At 39.9% G+C, this 23,419-nt stretch overlaps 1 protein-coding gene across 11 annotated transcripts in view; it reads right to left on the bottom strand.

Annotated features, from left to right (window-relative positions):
- Positions 1-23,419, bottom strand: part of CPNE4 (copine 4) — a 280,684-nt gene that overhangs the window by 229,520 nt on the left and 27,745 nt on the right. For 9 of the 11 annotated variants that reach the window (XM_063407749.1, XM_063407773.1, XM_063407832.1 and 6 more), the window contains 6 exons: positions 22,310-22,453; positions 21,288-21,363; positions 10,442-11,463; positions 9,175-9,321; positions 2,038-2,199; positions 1,380-1,495 (listed from right to left, as the gene is read on the bottom strand). The gene's annotated coding sequence lies outside the window, so the exon portion shown is untranslated. The remainder of the gene's footprint in view (positions 1-1,379; positions 1,496-2,037; positions 2,200-9,174; positions 9,322-10,441; positions 11,464-21,287; positions 21,364-22,309; positions 22,454-23,419) is intronic. The other 2 variants (XM_063407757.1, XM_063407764.1) reach the window with 2 other exon arrangements.

The following is a 23,419-nucleotide window of genomic DNA, read 5'->3' as shown; positions in this document are numbered from 1 at the left end:
TTTGGAAAAGAAGGCATCGCCAGGGATGCAAATTTTTCAGGAAAGGAAAGGAGTGAGAGACAGAAACAGGTCAGTGTGTGCTGTGAAGTTGATACCAGGTGTTTGCTGAGCTGGCAAACCCTGGAGTGCTGCTCCTGACACTGTGAGGTGTGAAACACAGAACAGGCAGGCAAACACATTTGCTAGCCCAAACCAGGAACGCTCATCACAAATCTTCCAAATTAAAAATTTTAAGAGACATCTCTTGGGGTGTAGAGGAAGTCCTCTCTCAGAACCCCATGACTCTTTAATTAGAGACTTCAACATGATACTGGTGGATATATTAAAACTATACATGGCAAACCTGATCTTTTTTCACATTGCTGATAAAATGCAACAAAAAGCAGCACTTTACTGAGCATATTATGCAAAAAATCCTGCTGATCAGTAATTTGTTCACAGCATTAAAATCAAAATCATTCTACTTATGCACTCACAGAAATCAACTTATATTACTTTTATGGTACGGTGAGAATTATATATCTAAACTCATCTAAATATAATAAATGTTATAATTTCCCTTGTATTTTCTGCTTACCTCTACTCTGTTACTGTTTTGTAAAGCTGTGATTTTTGTTTTTCCCTTATGTACCAGTACTTAATAGCATAACCATAAATGTAATCAAGTTCTCCAGGAAGCCAGGATTTCCCTTAATTCCACTTGGATCTCACAAGTCTTTTGTTTAACAGCAGCAGGACCATATTGCACATACAGGCATAGGTGAAGCCTCCAGGGAAGATCTGTGAATTAATACGAAGGCAGGTTGTGCAGCCCCAGAGTAACTGCTGGGCGAGGCTGCTTGGCTCCCAGGCTCTGCATGCTGTGTCTTGGCTGGGAGCTGGGACAGCACACTGGCACTGCTTCCTGCTGGTGGGACACAGCCTCTTGCACACCAGGATGCTGGATGTTGTGCTCAGCTCTCTAGAAAACAGCCAGAAACACAGGATGCCCTGCAGGAAAAAGGGAGACCTCGTGCATCTGTGGCTTTGGCAGGGCTTCCACAGAACATATTTGTGGTCTAGCTGTAGGCTGGAGCCTACCCGTGGAGTAACCTGCTGTAGGGAGCAGGGTCTAACCTCCATCTGTGTTTGTCTGAGTCCAGATGAACACGAAGAGTGAGCTTTCTGTTCTCAATTTTACACTCCAGCACTAAAATAATACTTCTCATTCTGAGGCACGGATCCAGTAAGGGCTTTGAATATCACCCTGTAGTTATGTGCCCACACAGCTACATGCCTTGACGTCCCCTCTGCTTGCTAATATTACAGGCTTGTAGAGCTAAATCACTCTTAAAAGGGCAGAAAGCTGCTGTAAATTAGGACAGAACTGCTGAAAGTACCTGAGTCCTCCTGCGGGTGGCATCAGAATGTCTTCAGTGGATCAAGGCGTGCCGAGGAAAGAGGAGAGGGATGATACTCCTGCTCACCAACCGCCAGAATCATTGCAGTGCGAGTGCTGTAAATCAGCAGATCTTTAAATTAAAAGGATGATTTAATGTAGTAGTAAGAATTAACATCATTCCATCAGCCCTTTCAATTCTGACAAAGAAACCTTTATTAAACCTCGCAGCCAAGCTCTGTACAGGTTACATTTATCACAACAGGAGGATGCACATGCATGGTTTAAACTCGCAGCCTTTACAGCTTCAGCAAAATGAGAACTTCATCACCACCAAAAGTAGTTTCATACTTTTGCATGTAGGCCTCGAGGAATCAGTTACAAATTGATGAACACAAATGAATCACCACAGTTGCCCAACAGGACACAGAAGGTTTAAGTGTAGCCAGGATAACAATGGCTACAGATGCAACCAGAGCAGGGCTGTTCAGGGTTTTTAAACTGTTGTGTTACAACTGTCATGCTTGTTTCTGGTATTTATATAGATCAGGAAAGACCCTATCACACTAAGACAGGTTAGTGCATACTCCAAAGCCAATATACATTTTGGAAACATTCAAGTGCTATGGGTCTAACTGCTGAGGAAATTACTGCCTTACCTGCAGAGTATCTTGTGCTCATTTGAGAATACATTTTTCAGAATTTGAGCATGCCTTGTACTGCTCCGTTGCCCATATGACTAAATTGCACTGCCTGAGACCATAATCACAACAAACCTTGGTCAAGTTCCCAGCAACCATCATCAGTTGTAAAAGCATGACCTTCAAAAACACATCAGGAAAAATGTTTGTTACTTTTTTGTATCTTTTTTTTTTTCTTCCTCTTCTTTAAAAGCATTTTAGATGATCTACGTTGGTGTTTGTTGCCCTTGCAAGCATTAATCTGCTCGCCTGACATTTACATCTGACTTTCTTGCCAGAAAATGTGATTTTGCTTAGGAACTTCATTGACACTGTTGCTTGCAAAAGGCCTGGATTAATTTAATTAGAGACCAAATACTTGATCTCTGCAACAACTAGTAAGGTGATACCCTTTCATTTATTAAAGTTTAGGTATGTGAAAGAAGGCTGAAGTTCAAATCATCTGTCTTCTGAAAAACTGGGTCCTTTCAGGGTATTTCCAAGAAATCCCATATGTTGCCCTAAAACTCATCTCTGATTTCTACTGATAGAGGATCAATTCCAGCTTACCATTTCCTTCCATTAATTTGTTCTTAACAAAGTTAGTATAGAAAAAAAAAAGAAGGATTTGTTCTCATGAGATTTAGAGCTATGAGTCTGTATGTACAATAGTCATCACAGAGAAAGAGTGGGTTTTTTTTCTTGTCAGCAGTGATGCTATTCTTAGTTTTGTATGTGGTCCTTATGTGTGTCATAGATAGGCACAATAGATACACATTGGCAGCTTTGATCATATTCGGAGATGGGCTGATCTCCCAGTCCAGGAAATTATCCTAAAACGCTCATCATCTTGGCAGCAGGATTTTAACCAACACTTCCCAAGAGCCTCTATCAGCACATTGTTGCCTTTAGAGGATTCAGATCTACTAAACATATTAGAGGAAATGAGAAAGAAGCAGGAATTATATATTAAAAACTCAAACCCACAACAACAATAACAAAATCTACTTGAGCTACAGCGATAACTCTGTATGTCAAAGGTTTTAGAAATCATTCAGGCCGTTGTGTGATGTGTGGCACTGTCTGAATCCTCACACTGGACTCTTTTGCCTTCAATCCATCTTCACCCCGTGGTCCCTCAGCACAGCTTTGTGGCACCAAATGGCAATAAAGCTGGCACCATTGCTGACACTAGGATGTGGTATTGAACAGTGTGACAAGACAAAGTACACATTAGCCTGAAGGCAGGGCTGTGTTTTGAAGCAAAAGAAAGCTTAGTGGTACAATCTCTTTCTGCCTGCCACTGCTGAGTCACGGTCACTCATGCCATGGCGTGACTGTGAGGAGCCTGAGTAGTGCCCAGCAGCTCCCATGAAACAAGAGATACCCCAAGCAAGACAATCATAAGCAATAACTGATGCAGAAATTGATTCCGGCAACTTTTCAAGACCATATTATCTTCAGTGTCACCTGCTGAGCTATCTGACATCTCTGGGAATTGACACCAAGTGACAGAACATAAAAAAGACAAAGATATCTTTGTTTCTCTAAAAGAGTCTCTTCTTGAAGAAAATTATTTAAAAAGGAAAACAACCAAAGAAAGTGATAAGGGTTGAAGATTCTGAGGCACACAGAATCACCTCACCTTTACCTACCCATCTTGCTAGGGGAACCTCATACCATTTTGCCATGGGTAGTACTATTTCCCCTTCCCCAGTATATTCATCCCTTTTGTGCAATTTCACAGCCCTGCTTAGTGACATCAAATTGACCAACAGAAAAAACAGTAAAAAGAATCCTACTTCTGAATAAAAATATTTCTCACTCCCCAAAACTTAAAAAAGGAAAATTGAATCCTCCCTCATCCTCTCCAGAAAAGTCACAGGGGATTTCTCATGGCTCATGACAGTGGCCATCAGTGATGCCAGAGAGCATCCTGTAGCAATGCAATGCAACTGTAGATGAAGTGCAATGTGGAGCTTCATGGCAATTGTGTTTCCACCTGTGAGGTTTAGGTGCACCGTTCTCCTGGTTTCAGTACCTGCCGGTGTGGTTCTGGCTTTACTTGATGGTTAACATTTGAACAGCCACATAGCTCAGCAGAAATCAGAGTGAGCAGCCAACCATTCCCTTTGCACAACTTGCAGGACTTGTGACCATGTTCAGACTTAGCAATGACTGAAACAAAGGAGTCCATTAAAGGAGGGGACCTGTAGCTTCTCTATAGGCTCTGTAATTACTGTCAAAACATATTCAGCTACAGCTACTGCACATTACAGATAGATAATGTTAAGGACTTGCCTTACTGCAAGTCCCATAGTGCCACACCACCCAAATTTTATAAGTCTTCATGTCATCAGACAGGTAGGGGAGGCAGTTCCTCCCTATGGGATCACAGTTTTGCCTCCATTTATCCCTACATGGATCTATCCCTGTACATTTATACCTGTACATTTATCCCTTCAAGCTCAATACAGGCAGCCAAAATAGTCTTTCACTGGCCAATGGTGTGGTGATGCAAGACCTATCCAAAAAGTATGATGCTGTCATTGGCAACACTGCAAACTGGCATTGCTCAGGGTGCCATAACCAAACTTCCACACTGTGAGAAGGGATGGAGAATACGAGTTCAGTGTGCAGAAGGAAGATGTTTGCAAGCCTTCTGGTCATGTCTGAATTTAATGTGGGGGAATTTAAATGACAGTTAAAAATGCAATCTAGCTGGCTAAATATTGTGTGAAAATTAAGACAGATCACAGCATCTAGACAGAGATATAATGTTTTTAAGTGGTACTCCATTCTTGAATAAAGTTTTCCCTATAGCAATGGTGAAAATGGGAGGAATTATAGTAGGACTTATGTAATATACTTTAGTGATAATTTTTCAAGGATATGGTAATCTGCCAACACCTTTTCCTCCTGCCAGCCTTTTCTGTGTTTTGGCAGCCCATAATATATTTTCTTTGCCCCTTCCACTGCCCCAGAGCAGAGCCAAGAATGAGAAAAGGTTCCAACCTAAACCAAGCTGAGAATAATTGGTCCATCATAACCTTTTTTCTGAATGAAACATGACATTTCACCTAGAAATAAAGATTCAATTTAGCATGGTTTTTTTGTCCATTAGTTAATACAGGGTAAAGATTGCACTTTGGTCATGCTGTTGCCCACATGTGCTCGGCCTTTTGCCATTCGGGCTGTTTCCGGACAGATTCTTAGCTACTGTGTAACGTGTGCATTTCTATTACTCTGTCAAATAGCAATTGATTACGACAGCTTCATGCTGTTTGCCTTGGAACGAGAAACTCTAAAGCTGGTTTAACAGTAAGAGTCTGTCGCTTTTTCTCAACAATAGTCTGAGAGAGAAAAGGCATCTTTTGTTACAAATGGTTTGCTTAAAAACACCCCAGCTCCTTTTGTGCTGAAGTTTCACACACAGCAGGAGGCTATCTGTGTTTCAGTAAGAAAATGTCTCTACTGTCAAGGTCAGAGGTGGTTTTTTGCCACCATAGTTCCTGGCAACACTTAAAGCCCTGATACTATAGAAGATATTTAATATCCCTTATTCCCTGTATCCTACAGATGGTGATTTTTATTGGCTTTTATAAGAATATGAATAAGGAGGTACTGTACTAAATGGGAATTTACCAATAAAAGTACATTTAGAATGTACATTTAGTACATTTGTTATCTTCACCATTTAAAGACATCATTAAGCCTGTTCTCTATAATAAGGTAATACTCTATGAAGGTAAAAATCAGTTTTTCACCATCACAACAGAAAATTCCTCTTCACATATCCTCTTAGTATCCTCTTAGCAAGAAACAGAAGAAAAACATGATTTCAGTATATTCTGATGCAAAGCTAAGACTCCTAATTGCTATGCACAGCTTTTAATAGAAAAAGGGGACACCTTTATGCAGTTGACAAATCCCAGTTTTATTTATAAGATTCTTTAGTATTTCATCACAGAAAAAAAAGTTAACTTATCTAACTTGTTCCTACATTCTCTTAGGGGTTTATTATTATTATTTTAAACATCAAAAGCAGCTTTTCTAAGCCAAAATGACCTCTAGTGCAACTCTCTTCTAGTCATGCCATTAAGCAATGCCATCTTTCTAGCAGTCATGATTATGGAAAGCATTGTTTCCATCTTCTTGCTATGGAAAGCCAGTTGTGATGTTCAGGGCAAACAAAGGCTATGAAGATGGGACTCTGAACAGGAAAAGATTTGGCTTCACAACTGGAAGAGAAGGAAGAATATCCTGCAGCATGAAAAGATTTGGCTTCACAACTGGAAGAGAAGGAAGAATATCCTGCAGCATTTTCTCTTTTTCATTGTCAAATTTAAAAACTCTTTGAGATTCCCTGCAAAGCAGCTGGGAGCAAAAGTAGAGAAGAACATCATTTTACCCTTAACCCTTGCAACTAGCAAATCAGAACTAAAATCACTGCTGGCTGGCAGGGAGCATTCACAGACTAGTCACAATTACATGATTTCCTGCTTCTTTCAATAGCTGACCCAGAAGCAACCAGAGCCTGGTTTTCATTTCCTTATTGTGCACTGGTATTAGTCTGGTCATTTGAAGTGTTATTATTACACATGGCTGCTTCAGTTCTTTTCCCCTCACTTTTTAAAGGGATGCAGGTCTCCTGGAATAAGTAAGAGAAGGCAGATTTCCAGTGAAGAAGCTGCTGAATGGGAGCTCATAGATAAATGCATTAGAAGGAATTATATGAGAAATTCAAGACTAATGAAAAATTAATTTTCTCTCTCTTAAAGTATCAGATTAAATTCTGCTAAACTTGAGGTTCAATTTTTATTATTGCAGAAGCTGGCCTGGACACCAGCTCCACTTCGGCAAAGCATAAGTTGGTAAAATTAATTGCTGAAGCCAGAGATCCCAGCTGAAACTGAAGCCCCCTTTGTCGGGGCTTTACAGGAATAAAATAAGCAGTTTGTGCCTAAGAAGATGCCTAGAGAAGGTGGATGTGAGAGGGAAAACAGTGGCACAGATTAAAAATGTGAAAGAATTTGTTAACAAACCAGTGTCAGAGCCAACAGTAGATCCATAACTTCTGATAATAACCTTCCCAGATCAGCACCTGGAGTGCAAAAACTCCACAAATAACAAAATGGTCTCGACTCACCCAGAGGTTTTGATCCTAGGGAAGTATTTACTATTAAGCAGCTGTTCCTTATTCAAGAACAGGATAAACTTTACCTTTTGAAGTGCATAGTGATCCCAGTGAACATTTCAGGCAATACGAGCAATCTGGCTTGGGATAAGCCCCAGATTTCCAGAAGAGAGGAAGAGAATTACCAAAAAATATGTGTGTGTACACAACATATTTTCCAAAACTGATTAGTAAGAACTGTAGCAAGGGCAGGGTGAGGAGGTGTCAGATGTTAACAGAGAGGCCTGAACCATTCTGCCAGCTGTTCTGGCTAGTGCTAAGAGAAAGAATTACCACGGTGACAGGGTTGAAAAGGGCTTCAGGGGTGACGAAAATATACACCAAAAACATTTTACACAAAAGGATGCTTGAAATGTGTTATTTGCAGTTATTTTAACTAGTAACATGTGAAGCAGGATGCATTTTCTCTCTTGTTTCTGCCCTCCTAGCAACAGAATAAGTGTTTTAACAAGTGGGAGCCACAGAAATTCAAACAGAAAACAAAATATGCTGAGTGAAACAAGAATAAGGTGATCCTTACAGGGAGATCCCTGCCTTGTCAGACTACAAGGATGAATTTAAATGCAGAATTTGATTGGGATCAGTCACAGCAAATCACACAACAAGACAAGGACTTGAAAAAAACCCACCCACTATATTTTTAACTACATTTTTTAAAACTTATTACTATTTAAAAATCTGCTTATTTAAGAGTGCAACTTTTCATATAGCTCAGCAAATCCCAAACCCTTTCTGATAAGATTAAGAAGAAATTCTGCCTATGCACAGGTGTTTCTACATGAATCACCTGCCCATCATGGCAATGGTAGCCTTCACAAAGATAAGGTGTCAGAACAAGATGAAGCATTGGTCTGATTCAGCATGAAAAGTTCTCACATGTTGGTGCTTAAGATTTTCCCCAAAGTGCTGACTTTTATCCTCACTGACTTTAGTTCACACACAAATGTATTAAATAAAAAATAGACAGATTGTCATCCTCCTTTCTGCTGTGCATGCATGTGTATCTTTCAGCCTTTGACAGGGCTTCCAAAAATGAGGTCTGTGATATTTCAATGTTTCAGCCGTTTTGCATCATAAATAAAAGGGTTGAGGAATCCTTAGATTTCCCACAGAAAGGTTTTCTTTTGTACTGTGACTAACACTGCTGAGCTGATATTTTTCTGCATATTTGCTGAAGATGGAGGTTAAAGGTAATGAGAAGGACTTCAAGGGCACTGTGTTTTATACCTAAGATTTAATGAGAACAAGTTATCTCCTGTTGTGTCCGTTTTCAACTTTTTTTTTAGGTTAACAAAATATTTCCAAGAATTTACCCTGATTCACCCGAACTGTTACCTGTGAAGACATTCAACTATCTGCTAAAATCATTTTTATAAAGCACCTTGCTTAAATCAAAAATGTTAGCTGAAGTTCTAATTCATGACCAAAGGGAAAGGGCTCATGTACATCTCTGCCTCAGATCAGTTCTGACAGTCCATGCAGCAAGACTGAAAAAAAATCAGGATTTTTCCTTTCTAGGATCTTTTTTTCATTTTCTCTGTGTGTGTCCTGCCTCCCTTCATGAATCTTACCTTTGGCATGTCATTTGGGCTTCCACTTTGTTTTCTGTCTCTTTCCTCAATCCCCAGCTATAAATCCCCAGCTCTGTTTCACTAATCTTAGGCTTGGGTTTCCTCTCTAAACAATATTCAGGACTTTCAACATTATTATTAATGACATATTTTATCATTTTATTAATAATCTTTCATATGCATCTGCTGTACTGTTGAAGCCAATTAGAAAAATAATTATCTTCCTGTGCCTGAGCAGAAAATTGGCTTAGCTCCAAAAGGGAGTGTTCTCCAGGAAGGTTCCCATTAAAAAGTAGCTTACAACATGCAGTAGCCTAAACATTATTGATCCTACTTACTGAGTCCTACCTAGGCACAGTGTTTATTTCCCATAGCAAATCCATCAGTGATGAATAAGTGGGTTCAGCAGCTCCTGTCCAAAGATTTGCACTTGCTTACTGGAGGGAATCCTGCATCATCTGTTATCCACACGCTGTCCTCAAGGGTCATCATTAGCTAGGAAAGAGCCTGTTATTTCTCGTATGCCATTCTCTAGACACACTCAGGTCCGCTGCTGAAGTCTTTCTGGGTTCTTGGAGGCCATCCACTGTAACAGCCAGGCCTTGAGGGCCTCACCAGCCTTGACTGTCTCTGTCTCAGTGTGACCACTGCCCAGCACACCCAGGACCATCAGACCCTGCCCGAGCAGTGAAGCAGCAGAGCTGGTCTCTGGCATCCCACAGCCCTGGCTGGCCAAGGGCCCTGCTGAGTTGGGCCCCCCTCCCCTCCCCAGTGCCCAGGGCTGAGGCTGCCTCACTTCTGGGATGGTGGGATGAGCCCTGACTTGTGAGGTCCTGTCCTGCTGCCCCGGGAAGGAAGTACCCTCAGGTCCTTGTCCTTTAGGGAGTAGCTGGTATTTCGGCATGCTGACAGTAACCACTATAAAATCTTAGTATGTTAGACTCACTGGAAGAGTTGGCAACTCTGATACTAAGGGGCTAAACAAAAAAATCCTGCTATCTATGAATGTTGAGAACTAGGGATTTTCTTTTCAAGGAGGAGTTAGTAAGTGAAGTATTTGCCCAAGCTATGGACAGAAACAAATATGGGTCACCAGGAAGAAATGAAAGGGGCCAGGATAACAGCAACATGGAGATACTGCAGCCATCATCTTTTCTCCTGCTCCTCTTTGGGCTGGTTTTTATTCTTGACTCCACCTTGGCTGCCCTCCCAGCACTCTAAAGTCCACACTTCCTCACTGCAGGGGCAACAGGACAGAGGTCTCTGTAAGAGCCCTGACAGGCCATACACAATCATGCTCCACCATTTGGATCCACAATTGCAAATATTCAAACAGTTTGCTACATCTGTTCTACAGCCCAGACCACTGTCTGTCTTGATCCATCCAGGATTTAACCCTCAGCTGGAACCTGCCCTCTGTCCACGAGAGGGAAGGAGCGCATCCCCCACATCAGCCACATCTGTGATGCAGTCCCCACTTTGGCTGACCATCTCCAACCCTGGTTCCAAGAACCCTCTGGATTTCAGTTTGACCAACAACTAACATGAGCTGTTTCACAGGAGATCCCAGGCTCTGCTCACAGCTGTGTGAAATCAGAGGGCAGCATGTTCCTACCTTTGCTGGAGCTCTTCTCCCCAGGCCATCCATCTTTTGCTTTCTTTTCTGTGACTCTTCCCAAGAGACTGGAGTTGCTGGGTCTTTCATCTCCAGTGCACTGCCCATCAGTCACATTCCCAGACATGCTTTTTGACCTTCTTTCCAGCCTGCTAACAGGAGCCATTTTACATCAGTGTTACACAGCACATTGTGGAAGGTGAGCCTTCCATACCCCTGCCAAAGCCACCCCTCACAGCTTTCCATCCAAGCTCTCTTCTCTCTCCAGCCTGCCCGTGCTTGGAGAGCACCCAGTTAGGGTGGCAGCAGCAAGAGCACCACCTCTGAATCAAACATTTTTAGCTGTTACTTTCAAGTTTTATTAATGTTTGTTAATTCCTGTTGATATCTTGCCAAAAGCATTTTTTGGGGAACGGCAAAACAGTTAGACGGTATCCACACTCCTCTTCTTTTTTTTTTTCCTGGATGCAGCACAAATTGATTATTAGAGAAAGACTAATTCATTATCCACAAATAGTTCATAAGCCAAATGCACTGCCACCTGAACACATTTATTTTCAGCTGAAGTATTTTTTTCTGTTGAAGTATGCTGCTTCAGAAACTCCTTCTCTTCTGAAGCGTGACAACAAGAAATTGCTATGTAAATCTGGGGGCAGGAGGATGACTAACCCTCAACCCCAGCACTTGGAAAGGTTATAGGTCTCTATTTATCTTATTTACCAGCTACAGCATAGCAAGGGAAGAGTTTACTCCTCTCAGTCTGAGTTTTCAGCAGGAACACTTGGACAACTCTCTGCATTTCTAAAGAACTTTAGGCAGTAATACTTTAAGCCTCACAATTTCTCAAACAAGGATAACAACAGGAAAGAATACTACAGCAACTTGCCATTGAGAAATCACCCAAACCACAATTATCCTTCAGGAGCTCAAAATGTATCATCACACTTTTGTCTTCAGTCTGCCAGTGTCCCAGATAATGCATTTATTTTCTTTTTCATTCTCCATATAAATAGGCTCATTATCTGCAAGCAAAAAAGATACTTACACTCTGACAAGGAATCTGGAAGAACACTCCCCAAGAAACCAAGACATGGCCAAGTATTAATGTAAGAAAACACACAACTGAGTATAAAGGACAAAGCTGAGACAATGTGCCATGGTCTGTCTGTAGTTGTCAAAATGGACAGGTGTCTACTGCCTTGTCACAGACATTTTAAACATGCACTCTGCAGATTGGAGCTGAAATATAGATCCCAAGGTAACTCTGAAATATCCTTACTTTTATATTTCTGTTTCACCACCAACCAAATGTATTTACCTATTCATAAGACTCAGATCTGAGTGTACAAAGCAATCCCCATTCTCAGTGCTACAGAAATCTAAATAGAAAACCCTCATGTCTTCATTTTAAGACCAAACAAGGTTGCTATACAAGGACTCGTCTCACAGACAAGTTTCTCGTGAAGAAGTAGCAAGTCTCCCATCTCCTCTCATGACATTAAATCATGACCTGCCAGCTCTTCCTGGCTGGAACTACACACTGGTATTGTCACACCCATAGATCTGTCCTGATTGCACATTATTGTTGTCCCAGGGCATGCCTAACTGGTGAAAGCGAGCAGCAGCTGCAGAGCTACCTCAGGGTGGTGACATCTGTGTGCAGAACACTTCACAGTACATATCCCCTTCCTCAAAACCATTATGACTCTCCTTCTGGGGGGAAATAGATATTCTGAAATACTACCGCCTTTACTCAGAAAGTTCACATAGAGGAGCGTTCCAGTACTACTATGGAGGAATAATTTATGTCAGTTCTGCTGGGGAGGCTTTAAACCTCCTTTAAATTCATCCCACAGTTCTGCAAACAGAAAGGAAATGTAAGATACTGTTAGCAAGTGGAAAACTTTCACATCAGCTCTCTGAAACAAAAGCAGCACTTTTTGAGTCTGTCCAGAAAACAAATCTAGAGACACAAAACAGTAGTAAAGCATGACTACTGTTGTGCTGTTTTACTATTCACTACTAAACATTTTTGTGCTGACAGTAAAACTCTGCTGCACACTCTCCAAAAAAACAACAGGATACAACAGCAAATTTTCACTTTCCAGAAACAGAGAGGAGGATGAATAAGCACAGAGAATATGTTTTCTCTCAAACTGACAATGCTTTCCTTCATTCTACAATGACGCAAAGTTTTGATTACTTTAGAGTTTCATTTTTGGAAATAGGAAGTTCTTTTTCTTAGCCATTCCCAAAGCAAAATGGGCTATTTAATTAGTAAATTATTGAGGTTTAGTCAAGTTACTTAGAACATTAGTTTTAAATCATCTAATATCAACCAGGTCATTAAACACTGACAATATTCACTGGCATTACAAAACCACAAATATTTCTTATAATTCCAGAGTAGAGCTATGTGACTCATAGGGCTTTTCTGTATTCTGTAATGTATACAGGGTAAATTCTGTTTATTTCAGTTCCACAGACTAACTCCAAAGATGAGGAAAAAAGCGACCATCATGTCACTACCTGGAACTGCAAAGCTGTTGCATACAAAGATTTGCTTTTTTAATCTATTTTTTCTTATTTTGAAGGACAATCTGTATTCCAAAGGTTTCAGAGACACAGACAAAAAGTGTCTGGGAAGGTAAACTAAGGCAACATAGAGGAACTGTCTTTTATTCAAGGTCTCACACCAAGTCAAAAGCATCATCAAAAATAGCAGAACTTCGCAATTCACAGTGCAGTGCTTATCTGAGTTTTGGAGACCACAGTGTCTACAGAAAAGAAGTTTATTGTTATGAGCCTTGAAAAACCTCTACCATTCCATACTATGTAGTGGCAAGATGACCAGAAATCACTGTGCATTTGTTATGTGTCTGCTGGTAAACATGGTGTCAGCAAGAGATTTTATTTTTAACAGAAGGAAATGTAGGCAATATACAGATAAACTATTAATCCTGAAGTAAAATAAAAGTTCAGAAGAATGAAAGCTCTGAATTTCTTACTCCATGGCACATTCTGATAATGTGTTTCAGTCTTCTGAAACAAGATGGACACCCTCAGAGGATTCCTGATGCCAGATCCTTGCTGAGGGACATTTTAGGCATCCCTGGAATTGATGGTAAAAATGGAATTCAGAGCCCACAGGGATATGCCCCTGCCCTATAATGAATATCAGACTGCTGGTGACCTCATTACCACCCTATCAGAGCAAAAATTAGAAAAATCACTTGCAAAGTAAGGATATGCAGAGAATGAATGCATTAAATTTAGGATTTTTCAAAAGGAAATATTTTTACTTGCACAGAAGTGCTTAAATTGATCGCTTTCCAGGACTAAAGTGTACTTTGGGTCTTCTTGGTGAGTAAAAGATAGTAATTGAGGTGTCGCCCCCAATAATAGTACAGCGACCTGCAGACAGTCCTGTACTGCCAGATAATAGTTGAGATGGAAATGATATTAGTGTGGTTGATGAAAAGGTGCAGCACATTTTCATACTTCACAACTTGGTCAGCTTCTCTGAAGAGTGAACAGAGGAAGGAAAAGGAATATTCAGTTCCCTGCTGCCATCCTGCCTGCTGAAACATCTGTAGATGTTGCACTTCTATTAGCTCCATAATCCAGACAAGTTTGAAGAAAGCAAAATCTGCCCTCAAGAGCTGGCACAATTTTTCACAATTTGTTTCTGTGCAAATGTCAAATAAATATCCTGGACTAGAGGAGAGCATTTCAGGATGATGCTGGGGTACAGGACCATAACCCATGATTTGTATGGTTTCCTTTCAGCACTGATTTTTGCTTAGTGTTACATCTTGTGTCATTAATGGAAGCTTTGAGCTTATATAATAACTGGGCAATATTCTCTAGAGGATGGAGTGAGTACCTAGTGTATTGATTCATGTAATTTCTCTATGGGCATTTCCCAAACCTACCTCTTCAGAGTATCTGACTAGTCTAATGCATCCTCCTATTTTATTGTTCAAAATGGCTAAAAATGCTCAGTAACTTCATTATAGTTTTCTGCTAATGAGGCTCTGTTTCTTTTTTCATGTAAAATGATAATGTGTCAATACTTTATAACTGAGATGTGTTGTAGAGGTTTTCTTCCTTAAGCCAGATATTTAAAATAGCTAGTGATGTGTGATGTATATTTTTAGGGGCTGTCAGGCAATGCTATTTTTGATGATACAATATGTCTGTTTTCCCTTGCCACACAGGAAGACAGTGATGGTGGACTGAACATGTTTTTCTCCTCAAATAGCATGTCTTTGGGGAAATATCAAGAGAAGTGACAATACATAAACAAGACAAACAGTCCCTGCCATAAGACCCATTATTTAATTGAAAGAAAGGAAATCTTTCCTGGCTTATTTTTTCCAAAGAAATTAGTTCCTTATCAACCTTAAACCTACTCCTGCCCTCCCTGAATTCAGTAGAAGAATTGACTGTGTTCAGTCAGACCTCAGGCAATGCACTTATTAGTGTTGTTGCTGTTAGTGGATTAGAGAGAAGAGTCTGCTAATAAGTCAGCATTCTAATACCAGGATCAGTATCACAAAGGAGCAGAGAGAGGCTGTAATTTGTGAGCTGGTTTGTGGTGAGAGCGCTGTAGGTGTATGCAGTGGGAGTATAATATAGGCACCAGGACTGTGTTGTGATTCATGTTATAGATCTTAATATAAACTAAAAAGGAAAACACATGTATTAAGGACAACAGTGTGCCTAGCCCTTGCAGGGACCACCGAAGTAGAAGAGGAGTGTGCTCTCTCTACCCAATGGTCTTGGGATTGGCAACTAATGCTGTGCCAAAGGTGTTCATGGCAGCACTGCCTTTGCTGTTTAAGACCAAATGTAGCAGACAGCTAAGTTTAGCTTTGCCCTTTGCAAACACAAACACAATTATTCTGCAATTAAAAACAAACAAAACCCCAAAGAAAACAAGAATCACCCATAGAATTGTAAAGACTTTTAGTAAAATGAAACAAAATCCTGGAAAGACATCACTACAACATGGGTGCTAACATCAGCTGAAGACCTCTCAGTTTCTTCAGTAAAAGGAAAGAGCAGAATCTGCCCATGACATAAAATCCCTTCTGGGTAACAGCGCTGGTTCAAACCCTGCTCAAACTGATGGTCTGTAGAAAGCAAGCAGCTGCTTGTGACTTGATTGTCTTCTACAGGACTGAATATTTGAACCACAATCCAGTCTACTGCCTTCCAATCTCATCCTTTAACAAAACAATTGGCCAGAAGACTGTTCTGACACAAAAAAGAATGAGCCTTGGCAGGCACATGACACTAGCAAAGTACTCCAATTCTGAATGCTGAAGTTAATATATTGTTCCTAATTAACCCCAACCAAACCTTCACAGACTGCCCTGGAGCTAAAATAAAAATGAGTTTTGCCTATTGTGTGGAAAACGAATAGAATTCAGACATCAGATAAGAAATTGCTCTAGGTTGATGGCAAGTAAAGAATCAGGGCTCCTCCCATAAGAAGCTCTCACAGTTGCAAACCTGCTGGAACACCAACACTGGTGTTTCCTAGCATAGCAATCTGCTTCTGAACAGGGGGGTTCAGAAAAAATAAGTGCAAAATAACTCATAGGGATATTCCATAATCTGAATATAAATAATGTCAGGAGTCAAAACATTGTAAACCTATTACTATTCCACTGTAGTTATGAAAACTTAAAAGACCAGATTTCTATAACTGATCCTTATCACACAGAATATGGTCATACTTAGCTAGACTTTGTCTGATGCCATTTAACATAAGAGTATGTCCTACAGATGACTAGAACTAAGTATGGCCAACAGCCACAAAGGATTCCTCTCTTTTCTATTTCTTGGTACTCAGAGCTACAGGTTTTCATTAAGTTGATGGGAGAACAGAGACTAGAACAGACAATTTCATTCAAAGGTGTGAGCTGTAGGACTGACTTCTGGCCCAGCAAATGAACCACCCTCTGCCTTCCCAGTGTCAACAGTCTACTTAAGTACCAACAGAGACCTCATTGTTGTATTCAAATCCAAGTTCCTGTGCATTGGATACTTCAGAAATAGTGAAAGACCTTGCCCAGGGCCTTAAAACCTAAAATAAGAAACAAGCAATATTTCAGTGATGCCTCCACACTCAGTTTCTTTGTTACATGACTGTAACTGAAACGTGCTTGCCAAATAGATTTTAAGTGTGAATTAGGTGAGATGCTTTCATTCTGTCATTGTTCCTCACTAGAGATGTGGCCCAAACTGAGTTTATTAGGAGAGAAGGCTCTGATATTTTGCCCATGTATCCTCACAACTCAGAAAAGGAACCTACTTACTGCATGATTTTCCCCAGGAAGAGCAAGAGCACTTGGTCCAGATGCACAAACAACACAGGACCAAAGAGCTACAGGTATGTGGAAGGGACATGTAAGTAGCAATGCACCAGAAAGGTGACTGCAAATGCAAACTTCCCTGAAAATTTTCCAGTCTCCTCCACCAAAACAAAATTTCACAAGTTGAATTTGCTGCTAGGAAGTTGCCAAGTTCATAATGCCTTAGGTGGCTTGGTACAGACAGTCCTACAACACTAGCTGAAGTTCCTTCCAGGGAAATAAATTCCTAACTTCTTAAAAACAGCTGATCAGCCTTGGCCCCTGATTTACCTTGTAGAACTGCAGTATGGTAAACTGCCAGCTGCTGGAGAGCAGCATCATGCTGCTGCCAAAGGAGAAGGTAAGGAAGCTGCAGTGACGAATGACCTGCAGCTTGTAGTTAATTGCCTTTTTTTTTTCTTTTGTTTCTGCACTGGCTTGAAACAGCATTAGGGGTCTGAGATGAGTAGGAGAGAAGAGTTGGAAGGATGAAGGATTAAGGATGAAGAAAGGAGAAAGTGCTGGGGTGGAAGTGATGCTTCCACTTCAGATGAAAGGGAAGGATTGGTAGAAGTTTTGTGAAAAGTGATATATGGCTGTAAATATTTCCAGAGTGGCACAGATAGATTTGGTCAGTTCCACAGCTTGCAAAGTATCTTCTACATGTACCTTTTCCCCACAGAAGGGTGAAAATGTTTCACTGTGAGTAAAGTTATAGTGGAAAAATTTAATAACTGACCCAATAAACCACCTTCTGCAATTCCATGTCTACTTTTCCTTTCCTGCTATAAAAGTAGAGTTTATGTGTTTGTGTGTAGGTGGTAATAATTTCTTTTGCAAACTTCCTTGGACAGTGAGGAAGTATCTGAGATGTATTTGCACTTATAAATGTTTCTACATTCAAACTTTCTGGATGATGTGCTGCATAAAACCATCTTCCCAGGCCACTTTCTGTCAGTGTGGTTACTGTCAACGTGGAGCAGACATGAGACACTCAGCAATCACAGGCACATGCAGCCCAGTGCACATACTTTATACTTCACACAATTGCTTACAAAATCTGATTCTCCAATTGGCAACTTTTCACAATAGCTATTTTATTTTATTATTCCTTCATAAATAAGTTTCTTCCTCTTTATTTCAGTGGGCTTTCATTATTAATTTTTATAGGAGAGTTAGCTGACTGCAGTTATGTTCTCTTATTAGATCATCTGTTCAACCCACGGTACCTTACAGGATTAGTCAGGAAACAGGAGAGCACACACTATTGAATTTTGGGCTTTGAATCTCTCATGTGTAGCTCAGATCACTAAAAGGGCCTCTACAACTTAATTACTCACTAAAATCAAGAAGACAAGTGCTGAGCAGTGATGGCTGCATTTTTCCCTAAGTCCCCACCAGCAGTCAGCATCTATTGAGAAGTGCTTTATAGGTTCTTTTTCTGGCAGGGAATAAGCTGCATCACATAATTCTAAGGTCCAAAGTACTTTAGCTTTACACCCCCAAATCCCTCATCATTTTAAAGTGAGTGAAAACTTAACTTGTCTCAGTAAGCAAGCATCAAACTCCCACAAACACCTTCAACCTTCCTTCTATATCCTGCCTTAAGTACCTATACACATATAAAATATTTCTTTTTAGTTGTACTAAAGTAAAATGTGACACAAGCATTTGGTTTATGCAATATATCTGATAGAGCTGTGTTTCTGGAAATTTCTAGCAGCCATTCTTGGGCATCTGGACTCTTATGTAATAAACTGTTTCTCAGACACTGCAATTACCAAATTTATACCTGATATGCCCAGTTTTCTCATTGGAATGATATAAAAGATGATGCTTGCTTTTTCCCATTAGCAGTCCCATGGAACATCTTAGAGGAAAAAGGAAGCTACAAGTTCATTGCTCTATCTCAAAGCATTGGACAAACTTAGCACGATGGGTGGCATTTCCATCCTTACCGCACACACAGGTCCACGTAAGCTGGTTGTTTTGCCAGCTCCTTCTTTAAACACAAATCTCTTCCATGCACAGAACTAATCTGAGCAGTGACCACCATAATGGGGATACAACACTTTCTCCTGGAAATACCAGTCTTGTCTTAACTGCTGAATCTCATAGTCCAACAATAAATAGTCTTCATTCTGGTCTAGTGCAATTCTAATCTGATTCTAATAATGACCATCAGCAAGTTAAACATTTAACACAGTCCCATGTAAATACGAAGCCTCATTTTCTCTTCATAGCCTTTGTTACAAACAAATCCTGTTACAAACACATCCTCTGTTCTTATTTTCAACAATTCTCATCTCCCTGCAACTCTACCTCCCTCTAGCAGAGGAACTATGATGCTGCTCAAGTTTCGTACGTAACACTGACTCACGGGAATCACAACTTTACTTCTAGGCATTTAGGAAGAAATTGTTTCATTTATCCTTCCAATATTAATTAACTGATATTAACCCCTACCCTTTCCTTGGCAGAGTGCCCCAGTCATCTCACAAACTGCATATTCCACACTGACATGCAGAGGAATGAACTTTCACCCTCAGCTTGCAGGCCACTCTGAATCACATTAGTGTGGTCTCTACCTCCCACAACCTTATCAGAAAATTCATCTGGAGTTTTTCTTGTCAGAATGAACTTAATATTAGGAAAGTTTTGGGCTCTCAGAATAGACTGCTAGGGGAAGGCTGTTGCCTCTGACCTCATATTTCTATTTCTTCCAAACTACATTTCTATTACTAGATGTTTGTTTTAAAAATTAAGTTTGTGCTCTTCAAAATATGACAGAATGATTGTAGAAAAGTGAAATTTTTCTGTCCATAGAAGGCTTACCTGTCAAAGCTCATCATCACAAAAGCAGAGAAGATATACCCATGCTGTTGATTAACTGCAGTGCAAAATCTCAAGGGTAAAACATTTCAGCCCCCTAATTCCTTCAGACAGGAGTGTTTGCTTTTTTTCAGGAAATCCTCAAAGTGTTCAAGTTAGTATTCTCATATCAGGATCTAGACTTGCACTCCTATCTTAAAACTGCTCAAATAGTTCAGCCATCTGAGAGCTTGTGAAAGGGGTTTATCACCACCTGAATGCAATACATGGCTCTTGTTTAAAATTAAGTGTCAGAACCATCCTTTTGTTGTTTTGAATCAAGAGGATCCATTTAAATGGCATGACCACATTCCAGGCTTTGGGGAAACAGGTTTCAGGATCTTGTCAAGAAGTAGAATACTTGCCTAAGAGTCATCCTCTTACAAATCAAAGTTTGAGTAGGATATTTCTCACATATAATTATAGCAGGCAAACTCCCTCGCTCCTTTTTTTTTTAATTATTCACCAGTCAGTCAAGTCCAGACAGAGCAGTATTTCAGAAAGAACAACTTGTTCTTGGGCACAAGATCTTTTGTGACCTTTAGAAACCCTTGCATGGACTGTCTTGTGGATATAGATGTTGCTGCCAGGGTTCATTTTTCTACCTTTGTTCATTTAAGACTGGCACAGATTATCTGCAAAATCAAAACCTGCTAACCATACAAATATATTTATTTGCTTCTTTCTCCAAGAATGCAGTATTTCAGTGAACAACCTCATAAACTTTTAAAGAAAGCTGAATGCAGATGGAGCTTCCACTGCATCACTGTGTGTCATAATGCAGATTCTCAGATGAATGTTACTGCTCTGAGTAGTAAATAAGTAGAATCTTCTGGTCCTCATTATTTCAAACTCAATCATATATCAGGAACCTGAAGTTGTCCATAAAATAACAAAAGAAAACAACAAAAAACCTCCTCATAAACTCTCCACCCCCAAAACAAAAGCACCACCACAAAAACACCAAACAAAACACAAAATCCTAAAAAACAAAATAACGCCACAAAAAAGCCAACTGAAACCCAACAAAAAAACCTGTATGCCCACCTGTGCCAAAATAGGAGTCCTAAAATTTTATTAAAGTAAAAGTACATCTTATACCACATCTGCTCTACCTACTGATTTTTTCATAAATACAGAGTGCAACTCAGGACCATCTAATGCAAAGTCTTAATGTTAGGAGATCTGCAGCTTGTGGTAGTATCTGTTTCTAACTTATCTTGATGAAACTTGTGTCCATATTTCAAATTTCCTATGCCAGAGCAAATATTTCCAACCCTTTAATTTATTAGTTAATTTATTAGTAAAAGAAAAAGTAGTATCAATTCATCTATACACTAAACACATAAAACTTCAGGATAAAACTCATGTTTTGTGCCATCTGGTGCCAAAGGAAATTCAGATCGTATTAAATAGAACTATTTTTTTTTTTAGAGAAAACCAAATCATGAAGATGTTTTTATGTAAAATGTGGGAATATGAAACAATGTCCAATTTAACCAACACACTCAATGAATCAATTTAAACCAAAGCTATGTATTTTCAGCAGTATCTCACAGGAACAAGATTGAATGTATAAAGATAAACAAGTAATTTTGGTTTCTGCTTACCCCAGGGAGTAGGACAACCATTTATTGAGTTCAGTTTACAGCTATTCACTCCTATTACACACCAAAGGAATACATTCTGCCAAACAGAACCAACATAAAGCAGTCAAGAAAAAGCAAAACCACTGGCAGTCCATGCAGACAGAAAACAAACTAGATGCTGCAACAAGGGCTAAAGAGTGCATATCCTTAAAATTAGCATAGACAGTTTCTCTGCAATGGCCTTGCAAGAAGAGCTGGAAGAAAACAGATAAGATGCATGATATCAGCCAGCCTTGCAAAATTACATCACACCAGATTGAAAAAAACATAGAAAGCTGAAGAGATTGCAGCCTTGGTCATACTCTTTGGACTTTGAGGCCAAATTTAACACAAACATTCAGTTCAGAGCTCATCTCAGTCCATCTTTCAGAAGTACTCCCTTCTACAGTCACACATTAATTAACACCAGCTTCTTATGCAAGTATGGTCATGCCAAGTTTAAGCAGGTGAACTTTTTTTCTCCTAACAGTATTACTCATGAAATCAAGAAGGTACACTGGCACATGTGTGTGTATATATATGTATATTTCAAACTCTGGTCCACATTAACTCCAGCCCTTTCATACAGGAGAGAAAGTTCCAGTAACCAACAACTAGCAAAGGGTCATATGAAAAAAGAGTTAAGTTAAATAACTATTTGAAACTACTCTTTGGCTGTCAAATAGCAATCATTTCATAAGTATGGAGTCAGCTGGACAACTTAGAGGAAGCACTCTCAAGACTCTCATCTTCATTCAATTTTCAACACTAATTTGAAAAGTGTCTTAAAATTGTATGAAGAAATATTCATCTTCTCTTCACCCACAAGGTCAGCAACCCAGATCATGGTGATACTGACAAGGGGATGAGAAATTCCAAGATGATCTATTAGGTCATATTTCAGCACTAAAAATAATGAAAGACATTTCTACACATAACAGAATATAATGATAAAAATGTCTTCAGGCAGTGGTGAGAAACAGCTGTTCTGTACTGCTAAGTACCTTCATTAGGAGTTTGGATTTCCATCTTCAAAGCTCATTTGGGAAGGAGCTGAACAGAGATTTGAGGAGCCAGCACAGATATCCACATCCAGGTCTTTTCTACTTCTTCCAGTGAGTCAGTGATCATGGGAAGTCACTTTGGATCTGAAAAGTTAGGAGAGATTTGTTGAGGGTGCCTGAGGAAGGATACTGAAGTTAGGAGACCTCAAACAGTTAATAGCAGAGACACTGAGATTTTCTCCCAGTTTTCAGAGTCTACCCTTTTTCTGCTTCTTAAGCATGGAATTTCTCACAGAACAGCAGAGAGAATTATCATCTCTACTGAAGGCAAATGAATAACCTGACTAAACAGTCCATGGAGGCAGAGAAAGGAACATTTCACAAGACAACAAGAAAGAAGACAACAGTTCCTCTTCCTGTCACATTGCCCACACCAGGTTTCCTTTTAACTGTGGTGAGAAGCCAGCTCTATAATTCCAATTGTGCTGTAATTGTCTGCTGTGTACGTTTAACATCTGCTTGTGCCATAGCAATCAATGGCAGTTAACTTTGTTTTCCTTTTCCCCCTTCGTGTGATAAGTACTGTTTGTTTCCAGCTTGTGCCACAGTTTGTATTATCTTTGCTGACAGCCCAGCTTGCGAGGGAGCCCTCCTTAGTGTTATGTTAATAATTTTAGAAGGGAAATACACAGTGCTAATTCCCAAAACCCAGGGAAATTAAACACCACTGTGTACTTGGCTACAGCCCTAAAACTGGAATGACAGAGCTGTTTTGTCTGAGTGCAATGGCACTGATCTCTCATAAAATTATGCAACCTTACATCAAAGCAGTGGTTCCATTATTTGAATGTCTAGCAAACAAAACTGGACATTATATCCTGCAACCTGAATGTCTGCTATATGAAAGCTACACTAAATGTTTGGCTGCTGACAGATCATCTGCAAGACATGTCACTATAAATTGATTTATGGGGGACAGAAGGTAAAATTCTCTGGAGACAGAGAGTAAGTTACACTTGCAGTTTCAGATTTTCCACCTTAACTACTGCAGTAATACTGAAGATTGGCAAGAAAAAGCAAACACAGATGTTCCCCTGTTTTGGCTACTAC

Source organism: Prinia subflava, chromosome 1 (genome assembly GCF_021018805.1).
Source record: "Prinia subflava isolate CZ2003 ecotype Zambia chromosome 1, Cam_Psub_1.2, whole genome shotgun sequence".
Taxonomy (NCBI): Eukaryota; Metazoa; Chordata; class Aves; order Passeriformes; family Cisticolidae; genus Prinia; species Prinia subflava.
The sequence above is the reverse complement of the archived record's forward strand: the minus strand, read 5'-3'. Positions and strand labels throughout refer to the sequence as shown.